The sequence below is a fragment of the Melopsittacus undulatus genome, unplaced genomic scaffold, assembly GCF_012275295.1.
Source record: "Melopsittacus undulatus isolate bMelUnd1 unplaced genomic scaffold, bMelUnd1.mat.Z mat_scaffold_242_arrow_ctg1, whole genome shotgun sequence".
In the NCBI taxonomy this organism is placed as follows: Eukaryota; Metazoa; Chordata; class Aves; order Psittaciformes; family Psittaculidae; genus Melopsittacus; species Melopsittacus undulatus.
In genome coordinates, this window is record NW_022994180.1 from 44,315 (window position 1) to 63,329 (window position 19,015).

At 52.8% G+C, this 19,015-nt stretch overlaps 2 long non-coding RNA genes across 5 annotated transcripts; both read left to right on the top strand.

The window, feature by feature from the left end:
- The first annotated feature begins 1,501 nt into the window (after positions 1–1,501).
- LOC117438403 (uncharacterized) lies at positions 1,502–5,182 on the top strand. The gene is made up of 3 exons (XR_004550761.1): positions 1,502–2,170; positions 4,172–4,286; positions 5,123–5,182. It is a non-coding gene; the product is annotated as an uncharacterized lncRNA (long non-coding RNA).
- Positions 5,183–5,782: 600 nt separating this feature from the next.
- Positions 5,783–15,565, top strand: LOC117438402 (uncharacterized). 4 transcript variants are annotated; one of them, XR_004550760.1, is made up of 5 exons: positions 5,783–5,818; positions 11,356–11,452; positions 11,827–11,951; positions 12,171–12,290; positions 15,070–15,565. It is a non-coding gene; the product is annotated as an uncharacterized lncRNA (long non-coding RNA). The 4 variants fall into 4 exon arrangements; XR_004550758.1 differs by lacking the exon at positions 5,783–5,818 and adding an exon at positions 10,566–10,657; XR_004550759.1 differs by lacking the exon at positions 5,783–5,818 and adding an exon at positions 10,721–11,213.
- The last annotated feature ends 3,450 nt before the right edge of the window (positions 15,566–19,015 follow it).

Sequence of the window (19,015 nt, forward strand, 5' to 3'; positions counted from 1 at the left end):
CTGGCAGTTTCCAAGCCCTTTTGGTCCATTTCTTGTCATGTGTTGTCCCCCCCAATACGGCATCTGCTTTTCCCCACCACGCCAATTTGTCTTCCCCCCCGCCACTCCCCCCTGTTCTTCTATCCCGTATCCCACTCTTCACCCCTTTCTCATCATCTATCCCTTTTAACCGCCATTATTCCCACACCCCCACCCCCCTTCTCTACCATCTGTCCCCCCTAACAGCCATTCTCCCCCCCTTCCCCACTATCTCTCCCATTTAAACCCCTTTCCTCCGTCATCACAACAGTCTTCCCGCCCACCAAAGCCCGAACTAACCTTCGTCCAGCAAGTCTCGATCTTTACCGTGCCGAGCTAAACCCTGCTGAGCTCCGTAACCGTGCACGTACAGAAAACAAAGCTGCGTTCCAGCCCTCACCGCTGTCTGCTCCTTCCCGGGCACTGCCATCGCTCCCTCACACAAAAGGACACCGCTGATTGGCCACCGGTCTCTAGGCGGGAAAACGGCCCCTCAGCCGTGCGGCCCGGGATTGGACGGCGCTGACCCTCCGCCCCGCCCCCCCGGGTGGCTTCAGCTCTGCTTGGCTCACTTCGGGTTAGCATAGCCTGCGTTAGTTTACCACGGCTGTGTGGTTTGGCCTAGCCTGGGGAAGCATAGCATAGCCTCCATCCAGCGTGAGATTAAGATGAGTGAGATTAGACCTGGGTGAGATTGACTGGGGGGAGACTGACCCTAGTCAGATTTGTCCTGGGTCAGATTTGTCCCTGGTCAGATTACCCCAGGGGTCAGATTAGCTCGAGTCAGGTTAGTCCGGGTCAGATTAGTCCGGGTCAGATTAGCCCGGTCAGATTAGCCCAGGTCGGATTATCCCGGGTCAGATTAGCTTGGGTGACCCGGTTTGGATCATCCCGGGTCATTTAGCTCAGATAAGAGACAGGTGAGATTAGACGGGTGAGATTATCCTAGCCTCCTTAACTTAGTTTAGTCTGAGTTACCTTGAGTTAGTCTTGGTTAACCTGGATTAGCCTATCCTCAGTTAGCCTGGGTTAGATGAGCCTGGATTAGATGGGGTTAGCCTACCCTATCATAGGGCGGGGTATATGGGAGGACAATACTGGGGTTTTGGGGATATGGAGTCCCTACATGGGGGTCTGTGGGGGGATTTGGGGGTCTGGAGTCCCTGCATGGGGGTCTATGGGTGTATTTGGGGGTCTGGAGTCCCTACATGGGGGTCTGGGGGGATTTGGGGGTCTGAAGTCCCAGTATGGGGGTCTGTGGGGGGATTTGGGGGTCTGAAGTCCCAGTATGGGGGTCTGTGGGGGGATTTGGAGTCCCTGTATGGGGGTCTATGGAGGGATTTGGGGGTCTGGAGTCTCTCCGTGGTGTTCTGTAGGGGTGTGGAGACCCCTTATGGGGTGTATGGGGGAATACGGGGGGATATGGGGTTCTGGAGTCCCTAGATGACGTGTGGGGCAATAGGGGGGGGATACGGGGTTCTTAGCAGTCAGTGCAAAAATTCAAGTTAATATCATAATATCATGGTAAAAGCTGCAAGCTCTGAAGTGGTACAGGCTGGCAGGAAGCTCCCAGTGTATGGTTTGGTGTGAGCAGCACCGATGTATTAGGTTTGGCATAGTAGTACATGGGTTTTTTTTCTTGTTTTTAGTGGCCATCTATGCCATCTATGCATCTATGCTTAACTTGTTAACAATTTATGTTCATATGTACGAGGAGGAGGAACATAAAGATGATGTAAGGATAGACAGGTTTGTAAAACCAGCCATTTCTTCAAGGGACGGCTGCTGCAGCAATACCCTGCTTGCACGATGCCCTATATGAGTGTCTGTTTTGAGCGAGTTTTACACGTGACCTGCACCCTGATCATGCGTTCTTTTTAGGCTGCACACCCGCCTATCAGCCTCATCAGCGTTGATGCTGTGGACCCACATCAGTGGTTTCTTGAGCTTTGAGAAAAACCCAGTTCTTGTTCTTAGATAAATACAAGAACCCTTCTGTTTCAGAGCAGCGTGCAGCCATGTGCACACTGTGTGTGCCAGAACAGACCCTTTCAAGAGCTCCAGAAGACTTTTTTAGCCTCTTTCTTTCATCTGCAAGACCAAAAAGGAAAGAGAGGTTTCTGCAACTGGGAAGCAGGAGAAGAGAGCGGAGGTATGTCTGGTAATCGTAGCACATGCTTCTCTGACCTTGCCGAGAGAGGAAATCCATTTACTCTCTGCTTTCATCGATTGGTCTGTAATTTGCCTGTAGTTATCCTCCCCATTTCTACATTTTACAGAATCATGGAATGGTTCATGTTGGAAGGGACCTTAAAGCTCATCCAGCTCCAACCCCTGCCACAGGCAGGCAGGGACACCTCACACTAGAGCAGGTTGCTCCAAGCCCCTGTGTCCAACCTGGACTTGAACACTGCCAGGGATGGGGCAGCCACAGCTTCTCTGTGCACCCTGTGCCAGCGCCTCAGCACCCTCACGGGGAACAGCTTCTGCCTAAGAGCTCAGCTCAGTTTCCCCTCGGGCAGGTTCAAGCCATTCCCCTTGGCCTGTCCCTACAGGCCCTTGTCCCAAGCCCCTCTCCAGGTTTCCTGCAGCCCCTTTAGGCACTGGAGCTGCTCTCAGGTCTCCCCTTCAGGAGCCTTCTCTTGTCCAGGCTGCCCCAGCCCAGCTCTCTCAGCCTGGCTCCAGAGCATAGCTGCTCCAGCCCTCGCAGCAGCTCCATGGTTTCCTCTGGCTCGCTTGAGCAGCTCCACGTCCCTCTTGAGCTGGGGCTGAAGATGTGGATGCAGGACTTTGTTTCCTCTTACATTGGCATAATGCAGAGTGACACTTTAACAGCTGGACAGATGTAGATTCTCCTACCTGGGGCCAGTAAATGAGAGCAAAACCACATCCTCTGCTTGAACAAGGAAGAAATTATTTTGTTCACCTTGTTTACGTGCTTAATTCAAGAAGTTTTTTCCCTTCCAGTCAATTACATTCACGTAATTGAAAACATTGTCCCAGGAAATCTCAGCTTGGTTTGCTTTCCTGCTCGGAGACCATTGCGCTGCTTTTTGCTTAAACAGCAATTGCTTTGCTTGCAGGCTGTTTTGCAGCAGCTCTATGGCTATGGGGAATTACCAGTGTTTTTCTAATCATCCTGTTGGATGTTGTGACAATGCAGGTCCCCGGTTTCCTCTTGACATTTGGGTACTGCCAGCAGAGTTTGCAGCCCTTGGTGTTGTCTTTGTTGAATTAGGACCTGCACTGCTGAGGAGAAGGCAAGGCCTGGAGGGAGGGAGGGAGAACCAGGAACAGGTCAGCCCCAGTATTTTTCTGTAATGAGGGTGGTAAAGCACTGGCAGAGGTTGGCCAGAGAGGTGGTGGATGCCCCATCCCTGGGGACATTCAAGGCCAGGCTGGATGTGGTTCTGAGCACCCTGATGGAGTTGAAGATGTCCCTGCTCATGGCAGGGGAGGTTAGACCAGATGACCTTTAAAGGTTCCTTCCAACCAAAACCATCCTGTGCTCATATGATTAGAACCCCAGGGAATGCAGGCATTTCCCTACAGCTGCTGAGGGTCTCTTTAGAAGCCCAAGGCCACAGTTACCCTTCTTTCTTAGGGAAGGGCTTCCCGTCCTCACGCTCTTTGGTGTGTCTGGTGGCATTGTGCCCATGCCGAAGCTTGTCTTTGGCACTTTGAGCTAAAGTGCTTCACTGACATGAGGTTAAATTCATCTGGAGGAGCCTGTTTTAATGCAGCCAGGGAGGGGAAACTGGCTTATTATTTGCAGTACTGAGCTCTGTTCAGCAGGTGGGTCACGGTAAATGTTTGCTGCCACAAGTACCAGTACCAGTGCGAGTAACACCCAGCTCTGGGCAAATGCACCTTGATTTCAACCTATTTGAACTGGTCACTTACCAGCATAGCAAGTATCACATCCTGCAGGCAAAGCTGCTCAGGTGCAGCTGATGGATCCCTGAGCCCAGCAGGAGGCCTGAGGCTGCTTTTCCATTTACCTCTAAGAGCAATGACATTGGAACCACGGCAGGACGTAGAGCTTTCGTGTGCATAACCCCAAATGTATCTGCCTTTCCTAGCCTGCCAGGCAGGCAGCGTTAGTGCCGCTTTCTAGCTCACTAAAGGGTATTATCTGCTCAACATTTTCCAGTGACAAGACTTCACCTGTACCGTAGCTGATGGTGGGCTCACAGACCAGAACACACACAGCCTATTGCACAGATCGGCTTTCCTGGCAGCCCCGGGCAGCACTTGCAGGGACAGAGGTGTGTACTTAGCCCCTGATTCCAAGAAGATGCCGTAACATGGCTGTTTCTAACTCATTTATGCCCACTTCTAAACTGTTTTATTTGCTATTTCTAAATTCTTTCTGCCATTTCTAACCCGTGTTTGGTCACTTCTAACCCTTTTAAAGCCATTTCTTAAAATTTCCCTCTTTTTTTGGCCCTTTTCTCACTCTGTTTAAGCCACTTTTTTATTTCTCTAACCCATTTTTTCCCATTTGTCAGCAGCTTTAAGCCTTTTTTGACGATTTCTAACACAATTGTGGCCACTTCTAACTAGATTTAAACCCATTTTTAGCCATTTGCAACCCTTATATGTCCAATTCTAACCTGGTTTAAGCCATTTTGTCCATTTCTAAACTATTTTTTCTTCTAACCATTTTTTTTTGCCACTTCAAACACATTTTTGCCCATTTCTGAGCCTGGTTTAAGCCATTTTTCCCCATTTCTACCCTATTTTAAGCCATTTTAGTCTATTTCAAAACAATTCATGGCCATTTCTATCCCAGTTTTGCCCATTTCTTACCAGTTTTAAGCCGTTTTTGGCAATTTCTAACCCATCTTTCCCATTTCTAACCCCTTTAAAGCTTTTTTGGGGGCTATTTCTGACCTGTCTGTGGCTGTTTCTGTCCCATATTTATCCACATCTTCCGCATTGTAGGCCATTTTTGCCCACTTCTAACCCATTTTTACCCATTTCTTGATTGTTTTAATCCATTTTGGGCCACTTGTGTTCCACTTTGGACCATTTGTAAGGTGTTTTGAACCATTTTTTTCATTTTCTAACCCATGTTTGCCCATTTCTTATCTCATTTTAGGTATGGGACGCCTAAAAATAGTTACTGAAAGAGACTAAAAGACAAGGACAGCTGGAAAAAAACATGAATGAAAAAGGAAATAAATAAAATGTGTAAAGAAAATAAAAAGCAAAAGAGAAGAATGTGATTATAAATCCCCACAAAGCAAACACAAAGCAATAAAAGTCTGAAAGAATCTCGAATAGAAGTTCCCTGAGCAACTTTGCCCCAGCCCCAATATTGCAAACTGTCCCCACTCAGCAGCTGGGGTCCCCGGAGGCTGTCAACGGGGAGGGGAGCCGCCGTTGCTCTCAGGCCGTTGCTTCTGCAGCGTGTGCTGCCACCTCGTGTCCAAGCGTCGGTACTGCAGGTGCTGGAGGTGGGGGGGGCACGGCGTAGCTCGGGGCACTGCTCGCTGCTGCCATCCTGTGTCCAAAGCTCGGTACTGCAGGTGCCGGAGATGCGGGAGGGGAAGCAAAGGGGTGGCTCAGAGCAAAGGGAGGTGCTGCCCTCCTGTGGCCAAAACTACGAACTGCACGCCAAGAGGCCGGAGCCGCCCGAAGGGAACCGAGCGCAGCCGAAGCCGCCTGAGGGGGACGGAGCCGCCCGGAGGGACCGGAGTAGCTTCCATGGGGTCCCAGGGGAGCCGACAGCTGCCATTGCCCCCCCCGTTTGCCTCCGCCGAGTCCCGTTACCCCCATGATTCGCCTCGGCTCGGTACGGTACGGTCCGGGCCCGGTTCGGCGGCACAAGCCGCACCCCGACTGGCTGAGACGCCTGTCAGTCACTCTTACTCCCGCCCCGCTTCCGTTCGGCTTCTACACTGGCCCCCCCACTCCTCTGATTGGCTGCGGCGCTTGTCAGTCACGCCTAGTCCCGCCCGGCTCCGGCGGCGCCGGATCACTGCTCTGATTGGCTGCGGCGGTTGTCAATCACGCTTAGTCCCGCCCGGCGCCGACGGCGCCCCCCCACGCCTCTGATTGGCTGCGGCGGTTGTCAATCACGCTTAGTCCCGCCCGGCGCCGGCTCCACCCCCCACGCCTCTGATTGGCTGCGGCGGTTGTCAATCACGCTTAGTCCCACCCGGCGCCGGCGGCGCCCCCCCACTCCTCTGATTGGCTGCGGCAGTTGTCAATCACGTTTAGTCCCGCCCGGCGCCGACGGCGCCCCCCCACGCCTCTGATTGGCTGCAGCGGTTGTCAATCACGCTTAGTCCCGCCCGGCGCCGACGGCGCCCCCCCACGCCTCTGATTGGCTGCGGCGGTTGTCAATCACGCTTAGTCCCGCCCGGCGCCGGCTCCACCCCCCACTCCTCTGATTGGCTGATGCGCACGTGACCCGCTCCTAGCCACGCCCCTCTCCGGCTCCGCCCCCCTCTCCTCTGATTGGCTGATGCGCACGTGACCCGCTCCTAGCCACGCCCCTCGCCGGCTCCGCCCCCCCCCCCCCCGATTGGCTGATGAGCACGTCACCCGCTCGTAGCCACGCCCCTCGCCGGCTCCGCCCCCCCCTCTTCTGATTGGCTGATGAGCACGTCACCCGCTCCTAGCCACGCCCCTCTCCGACACCGCCCCCCCACTCCTCTGATTGGCTGAGGCGAAGCCGAACCCTCCCGAAGCGGCGGAACCGGCCGAAGAGAACCGAGCGGAGCCGAAGCCGCCTGAAGGGGACGGAGCCGCCCGAAGGGAACCGAGCGGAGCCGAAGCCGCCTGAGGGGGACGGAGCCGCCCGGAGGGACCGGAGTGGCTTCCATGGGGTCCCAGGGGAGCCGACAGCTGCTATTGCCCCCCCCGTTTGCCTCCGCCGAGTCCCGTTACCCCCATGATTCGCCTCGGCTCGGTACGGTACGGTCCGGGCCCGGTTCGGCGGCACAACCCGCACCCCGACTGGCTGAGACGCCTATCAGTCACTCTTAGTCCCGCCCCGCTTCCGTTCGGCTTCTACACTGGCCCCCCCACTCCTCTGATTGGCTGCGGCGCTTGTCAGTCACGCCTAGTCCCGCCCGGCTCCGGCGGCGCCGGATCACTGCTCTGATTGGCTGCGGCGGTTGTCAATCACGCTTAGTCCCGCCCGGCGCCGACGGCGCCCCCCCACGCCTCTGATTGGCTGCGGCGGTTGTCAATCACGCTTAGTCCCGCCCGGCGCCCACGGCGCCCCCCCACGCCTCTGATTGGCTGCGGCGGTTGTCAATCACGCTTAGTCCCGCCCGGCGCCGGCTCCGCCCCCCACTCCTCTGATTGGCTGATGCGCACGTGACCCGCTCCTAGCCACGCCCCTCTCCGGCTCCGCCCCCCCTCTCCTCTGATTGGCTGATGCGCACGTGACCCGCTCCTAGCCACGCCCCTCGCCGGCTCCGCCCCCCCTCCTCTGATTGGCTGATGAGTACGTCACCCGCTCGTAGCCACGCCCCTCGCCGGCTCCGCCCCCCCACTCTTCTGATTGGCTGATGAGCACGTCACCCGCTCCTAGCCACGCCCCTCTCCGACACCGCCCCCCCACTCCTCTGATTGGCTGAGGCGAAGCCGAACCCTCCCGAAGCGGCGGAACCGGCCGAAGAGAACCGAGCGGAGCCGAAGCCGCCTGAGGGGGACGGAGCCGCCCGAAGGGAACCGAGCGGAGCCGAAGCCGCCTGAGGGGGACGGAGCCCCCCGGAGGGACCGGAGTGGCTTCCATGGGGTCCCAGGGGAGCCGACAGCTGCTATTGCCCCCCCCGTTTGCCTCCGCCGAGTCCCGTTACCCCCATGATTCGCCTCGGTTCGGTACGGTACGGTCCGGGCCCGGTTCGGCGGCACAAGCCGCACCCCGACTGGCTGAGACGCCTGTCAGTCACTCTTAGTCCCGCCCCGCTTCCGTTCGGCTTCTACACTGGCCCCCCCACTCCTCTGATTGGCTGCGGCGCTTGTCAGTCACGCCTAGTCCCGCCCGGCTCCGGCGGCGCCGGATCACTGCTCTGATTGGCTGCGGCGGTTGTCAATCACGCTTAGTCCCGCCCGGCGCCGGCGGCGCCCCCCCACTCCTCTGATTGGCTGCGGCGGTTGTCAATCACGCTTAGTCCCGCCCGGCGCCGACGGCGCCCCCCCACGCCTCTGATTGGCTGCGGCGCTTGTCAATCACGCTTAGTCCCGACCGGCGCCGACGGCGCCCCCCCACGCCTCTGATTGGCTGCGGCGGTTGTCAATCACGCTTAGTCCCGCCCGGCGCCCACGGCGCCCCCCCACGCCTCTGATTGGCTGCGGCGGTTGTCAATCACGCTTAGTCCCGCCCGGCGCCGGCTCCGCCCCCCACTCCTCTGATTGGCTGATGCGCACGTGACCCGCTCCTAGCCACGCCCCTCTCCGGCTCCGCCCCCCCCTCTCCTCTGATTGGCTGATGCGCACGTGACCCGCTCCTAGCCACGCCCCTCTCCGGCTCCGCCCCCCCTCTCCTCTGATTGGCTGATGCGCACGTGACCCGCTCCTAGCCACGCCCCTCGCCGGCTCCGCCCCCCCCTCCTCTGATTGGCTGATGAGTACGTCACCCGCTCGTAGCCACGCCCCTCGCCGGCTCCGCCCCCCCACACTTCTGATTGGCTGATGAGCACGTCACCCGCTCCTAGCCACGCCCCTCTCCGACACCGCCCCCCCACTCCTCTGATTGGCTGAGGCGAAGCCGAACCCTCCCGAAGCGGCGGAACCGGCCGAAGAGAACCGAGCGGAGCCGAAGCCGCCTGAAGGGGACGGAGCCGCCCGAAGGGAACCGAGCGCAGCCGAAGCCGCCTGAGGGGGACGGAACCGCCCGGAGGGACCGGAGTGGCTGCCACGGGGTCCCAGGGGAGCCGACAGCTGCCATTGCCCCCCCCGTTTGCCTCCGCCGAGTCCCGTTACCCCCATGATTCGCCTCGGCTCGGTACGGTACGGTCCGGGCCCGGTTCGGCGGCACAAGCCGCACCCCGACTGGCTGAGACGCCTGTCAGTCACTCTTACTCCCGCCCCGCTTCCGTACGGCTTCTACACTGGCCCCCCCACTCCTCTGATTGGCTGCGGCGCTTGTCAGTCACGCCTAGTCCCGCCCGGCTCCGGCGGCGCCGGATCACTGCTCTGATTGGCTGCGGCGGTTGTCAATCACGCTTAGTCCCGCCCGGCGCCGGCGGCGCCCCCCCACTGCTCTGATTGGCTGCGGCGGTTGTCAATCACGCTTAGTCCCGCCCGGCGCCGACGGCGCCCCCCCACGCCTCTGATTGGCTGCGGCGGTTGTCAATCACGCTTAGTCCCGCCCGGCGCCGGCGGCGCCCCCCCACTCCTCTGATTGGCTGCGGCGGTTGTCAATCACGCTTAGTCCCGCCCGGTGCCGACGGCGCCCCCCCACGCCTCTGATTGGCTGCGGCGGTTGTCAATCACGCTTAGTCCCGCCCGGCGCCCAGGGCGCCCCCCCACTCCTCTGATTGGCTGATGCGCACGTGACCCGCTCCTAGCCACGCCCCTCTCCGGCTCCGCCCCCCTCTCCTCTGATTGGCTGATGCGCACGTGACCCGCTCCTAGCCACGCCCCTCGCCGGCTCCGCCCCCCCTCCTCTGATTGGCTGATGAGTACGTCACCCGCTCGTAGCCACGCCCCTCGCCGGCTCCGCCCCCCCCACTCTTCTGATTGGCTGATGAGCACGTCACCCGCTCCTAGCCACGCCCCTCTCCGACACCGCCCCCCCACTCCTCTGATTGGCTGAGGCGAAGCCGAACCCTCCCGAAGCGGCGGAACCGGCCGAAGAGAACCGAGCGGAGCCGAAGCCGCCTGAGGGGGACGGAGCCGCCCGAAGGGAACCGAGCGCAGCCGAAGCCGCCTGAGGGGGACGGAGCCGCCCGGAGGGACCGGAGTGGCTTCCATGGGGTCCCAGGGGAGCCGACAGCTGCCATTGCCCCCCCCGTTTGCCTCCGCCGAGTCCCGTTACCCTCATGATTCGCCTCGGCTCGGTACGGTACGGTCCGGGCCCGGTTCGGCGGCACAACCCGCACCCCGACTGGCTGAGACGCCTGTCAGTCACTCTTAGTCCCGCCCCGCTTCCGTTCGGCTTCTACACTGGCCCCCCCACTCCTCTGATTGGCTGCGGCGCTTGTCAGTCACGCCTAGTCCCGCCCGGCTCCGGCGGCGCCGGATCACTGCTCTGATTGGCTGCGGCGGTTGTCAATCACGCTTAGTCCCGCCCGGCGCCGACGGCGCCCCCCCACTGCTCTGATTGGCTGCGGCGGTTGTCAATCACGCTTAGTCCCGCCCGGCGCCGGCGGCGCCCCCCCACTCCTGTGATTGGCTGCTGTGCACGTGACCCTTTCGTAGCCACGCCCCTCTCCGGCTCCGCCCCCCCTCCTCTGATTGGCTGATGCGCACGTCACCCGCTCGTAGCCACGCCCCTTCGGTCATCGCCCCCCCACTCCTCTGATTGGCTGAGGCTCCACCCGCGCAGTCGCTTTTCTTCACCGTGTGCAGTACCGAACATTGGCCACATGATGGCAGCACCAGTCGTCTCTCGGCGCTGCACCTCCGCTTTCCCGACCCGGTTTGCCGCTGATTGCCGCCCGAAGGACACACGGTAGTACCGGACAGCGGCCCCCAGCCGCTTTCTCCCCCGTCGCCCCCCATTTCAATGCTGAATTTTCGACAGAGCGGCCCCCCCCTCCCGTCTTCACCGACACATGACGGCAGCAGCGAGCGGCTTCCGGAGCCGCTCCGCCCCCCCCACCTCCACCACCTGCAGTACCGCCGTTCGGACGCACGGTGGCAGCACACGCTCCCTTTTTCGGTGCCGCAGGGGAAACGGGCTCCGGAGCTGCTGCTCCGCGCCCGGCTTCAGTCCTCCGTGGAATGCTCCTCGGAGCGGTGCTTTTGGTTTTGCAAACGCCGCAGGCATCACCTGCACACACAGAGCTCCTGCCCTCGCTTGGCCACCTGAAATTCAGAGGGAGCTCTGCACACGGCCTCTCCGGTGCCCGATCTCTGGATCTCTCTCTAAGAGATGGGGCTGTTCTCTGGATAAAGCACGCCGGGGTTTGCTCTGTTGAAGAGCCCTTTTCTCCCTGGATCTCCTCCTGGGCTGCAGCCATCAGCCAAAACGGAAAGCACTGCTCATCCTACCTCTTTTACCCCAGGTGCTGCTTTGCCCCCAGATCATTGAGGGAGGAGTTGTGGCTGCTGCCTGGGGTATAAAGGCGCAGTGTTGCCGGGAGAGGCTCATTCAGCTCTCGGGCTTCAGCGGGTTGAGTTCTCTGTGCTGTGCTTTGTGTTTTGTAGCTTTGGAGTCTTGCGGCGTTTTGTGCTGTTGTGCTGGGATGTTTGCCGTAATGGAATCAGCTGAGTGCGGAGCATCAGGACCTCTCAAGGCTTCCCAGTGAGTGCATTAACAAGTGTCTCTGTACGGCTTTCTTTTCAGGGCTGTTATATTTATATTGTTATAATTTTATTATACTTGTCAGTCACAGCACACGGAGCGCGAGCGTCCAGCCCGGCTCCCACAGTTGGGGAGCCGCTACCGAAAGCTGGTGCTGGGCATCCCCTACACACGGAGGCACCCGGAGCGGTGCCACCAGTATGCCGAGCAAGCCTGGGTAGGGGATGGCCAGCGACAGCTTTTCCGGACAGATTTCAGCCGTCCATGCCTCAGTTTTCCTATCTATAAGCCAGGAACAACAGCAATTCTCCCCTGCTTCCCTGCGCTTCCCAGTTTGCCGGTTTTATTTATTCTCTTCTCTGTTCCTTTGAAAGGCAGCTCCCACCCGTAAGCACCAAAGAGTCCTCCTCAGCCTCGGGTCTGAGTCAGCTCCCCGGGCATGGGGCATTCTGTGCTGCAGGGAACAGAGCGTGCGGGCGACACGGGTCCTGCATGGACAGTAAGTAAAGGGCTCAAAGGAAAAGAGGGGGAAACAGAAAAGTCTAAAGCCATTTTTCAGGGTTCCAGCCCCTTCCCCAAATTGGTTGCTTCTTTTTGGCACTTCCCGCTGTTTCGAAGAGCTTTAATGATGCTGGGTTGTATGAGCCGATAGGCTCAGAGCCCCGCAGTCATGCTTTTGCTGGGCTGATGTTGTCAATTCTCCTTTGTTTTCCCTCAGCCTCGTTGCTGCTCTCGTCTGCGTGCGATCATCCAGGGTGAGACCAGGGGACATACTAGGAAGACTGCTTGGGATGCCTTCCGTCTTCTCCCTGCGTACCAGGAACTCTGTCATCTGACGGTGAGTAATACCAGTGTGCTTTTGTACACGGTATGCAGCCTGCCAAAGTGTTTTGCTTCCAAGTTACCATTGTGTATTACCCAAAAGCAACTGAGACATTTGGGGTTAGCTTTGTATATAGATACAGATGAGGCATCTGAAGCGTGTCTGTCTGTAAAAAATACCTACATTTAGATCAGACTCAAATCTCTCTGGAGAAGATGTTGTTCCTTATGGTCCTGCTGAAGTCTGTTTGGAAGAGATACCAAGCAATAGTGGCTCTGTCTAAATAACAAGTATTATTAGTTTGGGCCTGTTTTATTGGCTGGAAAGGCTTCTGAAGAAGCACACCAGCGTACTGGGAATATAATGGGAGGTGTAAAGGGCTTTGTTAACCTTTACTGGGACTTGAACGCTTGTGGTGGAAGGAAAATTTGGCAGGCATAGGTGTTAGTTTGTATAAGGGAAGCCTTAGGTTGGGTGGTGTCAGTGTCGGTTTGGGTCTTACAGGGGTCAGGTTGGATACTGCTGGTGGCCCTTTGGGAGCCATTGGTGTTAGGATGGATAGTACAGAGTGGGTGAGGTTGGAAGGGATTTCCTGCTGTTTACTCCAAGCCCTTGCTCAGCCTCTGGTGCCTTGTCCTCTCTGAACATCTCCAAGATCTCTACAAGTTCTTTGGGCAACGTGTTCTGGTGATTGGTTTGTTTGAGAGTAAACCTTTTCTCTTAATGTTTAAATGAACTTTCCTGCCCTGTGTTTCTTTTCCTGCCCATTGCCTCTGTCTGTGGTTTTGGTTGTGTTGTGACACGGGGAACAGCTCCATGGGGTGCTACAAAATGTCATCAGACAGCCTGGGTGACCTTTGAAGGTACCACCTTTTCCATTGGCAGTGAGATAAGAACCTGGTTTGGGTTTTTGCCTTCCCCTACATGTGTTTGCCTTCCCCCTGATGTGTTTGGAAAATAAAGCTAGGACTGCTGGCTTTTGTGTTGCAAGGAGGGGAACAGGTAGGCAGAGGTATTTGTAGAATATAATGCATCCCATTTTTATTTTATGTAGATGAGGTGCCAACCAGCAATTAATAATGTGGGAAGTTAACCAGATTTGAAGAAACATGAAAGAGGGTTTATGAGTGAATCAGAACTGAGCAGATGACCTGCTTTGATTGAGCTCTATGCACTTGCTGGAATGTTTTTCTTTTTTTGGGGTTTTTTTTTTTTTGGTCAGTTGAGGGAGTCAGTGCTGACATGCTGTAGAGAAGTCAATTGGTGAATCTGGGTGAAACTGGCTCAGTTTAATTTGTATACACAGCCCCACAAACATAGGAATTTGTAATCCCTGTGATGGATTTGAAATGAAAATCTACTGCTGTGACATGTGAGGGTGAGCGGACATTGCAATTGCCAGACAGAACACCAGACTTTAACAGTAAAATTCGCTCATCTCATGCAGAAGTGGAGCAGCAGACTGGGTATTATGGTGCAGTTCAGGGCTCAAACTCAGAGAAGCTGTGCTTCAGCTCCTGTTTTCCTAGCATTTAACCATACGAAGAACCTATGGAGAAGCTTGGTTGCAACTTGTGGTCTGCTAGGGTAGTGAAGGAAGTAGGCTGTGAGGGAGATCAGGTCTTTTAAGTTTTAGGTTGCTACTTCTTTGGGCACTTGGAGGACTAGTTTCAGTCTGTTACTGTTCTCTGCTGGTAACAAGGAGTAGCTGATGACTAAGACAGTCAAGGTAACCAGATGGTCCATTGGGCCGTTCCACCTTTCACTTGTACGTGACAGGACTGAGTGGCACAAGCAAGCAACCTATCCTGTCCTGTAAACTCCATTACTATTTATTCCCTTTTTTTCTCAACTTAAACCACATAAAAGCAGCTACTTTTCTTTCCGGGCATAGAAACAATGTTCTCCCTGTAATGAGCTGCTCCATGGTGTGTTCCTACCCATGGATATCATTAAAATAATAAACTCCAGATCATTAATTTGCTGCACACTGCTTGCTGTGTTAATGGCTGCTGCCTTTCCTTCCCGTCATCCTTGATGATACTGAGGGCAGGTGGCTGTTTCTGGGAGGAGCAGTCTGGTTTCCCATGGAGAAGCTGAATTGTTTCATCTCACTCTCCATCACTGGCAATGGCAAACAAGGCTCTTAGATAAATGCATATTGGTGCTTTTTTTCCTTCCTGTTGGAAAAGGTGGTACAGGCTATGTTTGTGTGTGTGTGTTCCAGTATCCAGGGGCTGGTTCATAGCCTGTTGAGCTGTGCTAGATAGTAAAATATGTTACCTCTTCTGAGAACTGATAAATATGCTTAAAAGTCTTCTGTGGAGGTATATGGATAAACTTGAAGTATCTCAGATATATGGTGCTAGATATGTTTGCTAAGGGTTTATATACACTTTGAATTGAGATATGAGTAGTGATCATCAGGGAAGAAATCTTTTCATTAACTTGATTAGGCCACAGATCCTTATACCCTGTCTTGACAGTTCTTGGACAACAACAGTCTTGCCTTAAATGGCATAGATCAAGGTCAGTCAGTAGAATATGAGATGTCTTATAAGTATCCTTACTCTATCCCCCAGTATCATGAATATTTAAAGAACTAATAACTATTTTCAGTGTATACGCAGGTAAGCTTTATCCAAGTAGACAGGTGCTCATTGTGAAGTACAGTTTTAGTCCCTTCTTTGTAATTCTTCTGTATATAGGTTGTGGTAATGGAGAGACAGAAGTGTTTGGCACTGCTGCCAGATTGTAACCAGACCTTACCTCTGCCTTTTTCTTCTCCTTGTAGCTCCTCCAGATGGACCTCCTTTCCAGCTGAACTCAATCACCACTGCACTGATTTCAGGCCTTGTCCACCTAGGAGTCACAAACGTTTTCTTTTTCGTATGTTCCTTAACTCTTCTGTGCAGAAAGTGGCATGACAGTTCAGTCTTGAGTGGCATCTGAAATGCAGGTTTCAGCTGAAACCGGTGATTTACTTGCACTTTTTCTGTGGGGCTGTCTTTCTTGTCCATGAAATATGATTCCATTAAAAAATGTTGACACAATGTTCCAGCTGTATCCAGCTTCTATACCAGCTGTTCTGTATTTTTATTTTGCTAGATTATGTTGTGTAGGTAAAGCAGCAGTGGTATTGGTAACATTCAGAAATGCTCATAAGTTCATACACACGTAGTAAGATAAGGATCTCGTCTATTTTGTCATGGCATTTTTCACATGTTTGCTTCTCAGAAGGACTTTGTTTTATTCTATCTTGGTTAAAAATAAAAACAAACCAAAACTTGCGACACGCTTAGAATAAGTGATTTTGTGTATTGTTCATTTGGAAGTGTTTTTAGATGTATCTTCCATTGGATTGTGATGATAACATGTGAAGGACATAATTTGGTTGCATGTCTTTAAGTCATATAGTTTAAGGCAAACTGCACTTGGTCCCAGGGAATGATGCTGCAGTTCTTGAGGTGGAAAAATCTTTTTCCAGCAAAATCGTTGTGTAAGAAGCAGTGAAAACTTTAACTAATGTTTACCATCAAGTTAATTATGCACAGATGCACAAGTGTCCCAGGCCAAGTGGAATTCTGACCTTTGGCCATCAGAATTGATGAATGGCTTTTGTGGCAAATGAGGAGTGCCAGCAGAAGGGATTCAGGGCCTTGTGTGACTCCTTGGGAGAAGGCTTGGTTTGGAAAAGAGGTCAGATGTGGACTTTGGGTTTCGTTTACCCACATCTATAATGGGGTCAAGAGTAGTTCCACATAGTTCAGTGTGTGGTTCATACTCTGTCCCATGAGGTGGGTCTTCTGTGGCCTAAGTCCAGTTTATTTAAGAACGTTTCATGTGCAGAGCAGTTCACAGCCTGAATTGGTTTAATCTGCAACATCTGGAAATAACTTTACCGAAGTCCCCTGACAGTGAAGACTAAGCCATTACAGAAGGTAAGTCCTTGTAGCCACTGAGAGCTGGCTAAACTTGCCCCTTGAGGTGGTAGAAAAACTGACAGTCCAGAAGGCATTTAGGCACAGGGGTAGAACAAATAAATTCTGTTTAAGGGCCTCTCACTCGGGCACAATCATATGATAAACCATTTAAACAGTTTCCAGTGTATGGTGCTGCGTGGCAGCCTTGGAGCCCAGACAAAGCCACCCTGAGCGCTCTGCAGTTGCTGAAGTAGGTGTGCTCTCCAGCTTCTTTGGAATTCCTGCTTCGGCTTTATAAATCCCTTGGTGATCCTTCTGAGAAAATGCCAGTGTCAGAGCAAATTATTATTACTACTGACATGATAATAAAAGGTGAAATCAGATGTTGCTTGGAAAATTGAATTCCTGCTATAAAATGATGCTGTCAGGGCTGTGCATTGCACAGTACCTGCATTTGCTCATTTAAAGTAGTATGTCATCTACTCTACAGCTGCTTTTCAGCTCCTCCCCTCTCCTCCCAGTAATTGGCAAATGATGGGATGTGGTTACATGGCCATTTACAGTACTTATTAGCATTTCATTTATAACATTATCATCCAAACCAGATTTAATTGCTGTCTGGGTGTAAACATTTCTATCTTGCAAATGGCAACTCCATTCACTTCTCTGCCACTGAGGAATACGGTATATTCTCAGAAGAGAAAACACAAATTTGTCACGGATGGCTGCATCCACTGTACCTGAAGAAGAAAGAGCTTAAAAGACGCTGTGGCTCCTTGGGAGTATAGACAAGGATAACAGCATAAATTGCATTCAAATATTTGCAAATATGGTACAGTAATTTGGCATGGCTCCTTTGGTTTTTATCTCATAGGAGGGAAATGTTATAAATTTTCTGATTTAGTATCCTAAAGATCACAAAGTCTCGCTCTTAAAAGTGTTTGTGAGAGCATCCGCAGCCTTGCCACTGTACGACTGTTCCCAAAAGAGCATCTGTCTGTGCTTTGCCAAACCTGTGTTTAAATATAAGTGTTGATAGCTTGGCATTCATTTCTGTTGGAGAGATGCTAAGCAGTGGTCAGGGAATTTTTCCTTGGTGTTTAGTCCCAAACTTCATTATATTTCTCCCCCTGTACTTACCTGGACGTATTTTTAGCTATCCACATTTAAATCCCCTTCAAGGGATGTATGAACCCCTTCAGGAGCTGCTGCTTTCCACAATATGGTGCTTTTTAAATTTTTTTTTTAAATGTTGATATGTTTGGGTTTTTTTTCTTCAAAAGTATTAAAGCAGAATATTTATTAGCTTGATTTCTAGCCTGTGAAAATACAAGGAAATGAGTAGATGAAGTCTGTATGGAATATATGGAATCAGTCTGACAATGGATAAAAATAGGTACTGGAATCTCTCACAGAATGGATATTTTGGATTTCTTTTGTTTTAAGTGTTAATGCTTTGCATGTAGATGAGGTTTAATGCAAGCCATGTTCAAAGTATTACTCTTAAGTTTTAAGACCTAAGTCACTGAGAATCTTCCCATGCAGACTATGTCTATCACACTGCCTACGTCCTCAGAGAATAGCAGCAGAAGCTGTTAAATAAAAAACCTCCAAATAATAAAACAACCAAACCCAAACCACAAAGGGATCTGTCCTTAGTGTAATTCCTGAGAGAAAGCAGGAGCAGCTCGGGGTGTGTGATGCATGTAGGATGATCATTCATTTCTAATCTTGTGGAAGTGTGTAGTGACAGAAAACAATCCAGAAATGTGTATTTTTGTGCAGTTCATATTATTACAGTACACATACAAATACATGGGCAGCCCACTAGAGTTCATATAGTGTGATATATGAAACATCTGCTTTATGTATTAGGAAACCTGGACTTTGACAAACTCAACTGGAAGTATGGGATGGCAAGAGATGAAACAGGCCACTTGAGAAACTTATGATATAGATAGGTGTCTGCTTTTTCAGGAGTTGCTTGACAAGAAGGGAGCTGTAACTTGGCCTATTTTCTCATTGGCAAATAGGAGAATCCTCAGGAAGCCACAGCTGGCTGCTTTTCCTTCAGCAGGGCTGTGCAGATGAAGAAATAGGGCTCCAGCAAAGCCAGGGAGTAAAGTCAGGACTGGCACTATGGGTGAGAGCACGTGGGATTTTGCCAGGTGTTAAAAGGATAGACAGGCTCTGGGAATAAACACGTTGCCTTTGTGACTGCTCAGGAACCAGTGACGATCCCAAGTGTCTGGTAACACTGCAGGAGTTCACGTGTTCAGACAAGGCTATTTCTTCAGCATTCGGTGGGGGGGTGCTGCTCCTGAGCAATGTCCTTGAACAGCAGGAAGGTGAGCTCCTGCTCCTTGCATTCTGAACTGAGGCTTGGCATCAGCCTGGGAGGATCTCTGTTGTGCACAACATAGTTATAGTGCACATGAAATAACAGACTGGTTCCAGGTATGCTTCTGTATTGGAGAGTTCATTCTGACTTCTGGATTTATCCTGCATATTTTGGTTTGTTTTTTTGTTGCTGATGATTTAATGCCACGGTGTTGCTGTGTGTGCTTCTTTGATCGTCTTGTACTCTGGAAATGAACAGTCTCATCAGTACCCTCAAATGATCTTTTGATAGTGGTCTGTAATATCTATTCTATAATATACAGTCTTATGTTCTAGACAAACTTTTTCTGAAACAGCTGAATTGCTTATTGGGGACATAATTACCCTGTGTTGTAGTTACTTCTGCTGTTTGCTGCTTTGTCATTAAAAAGTGATAAAATTAATACTTTTGATCACTGCTTGTCCCCACCTCCTCTA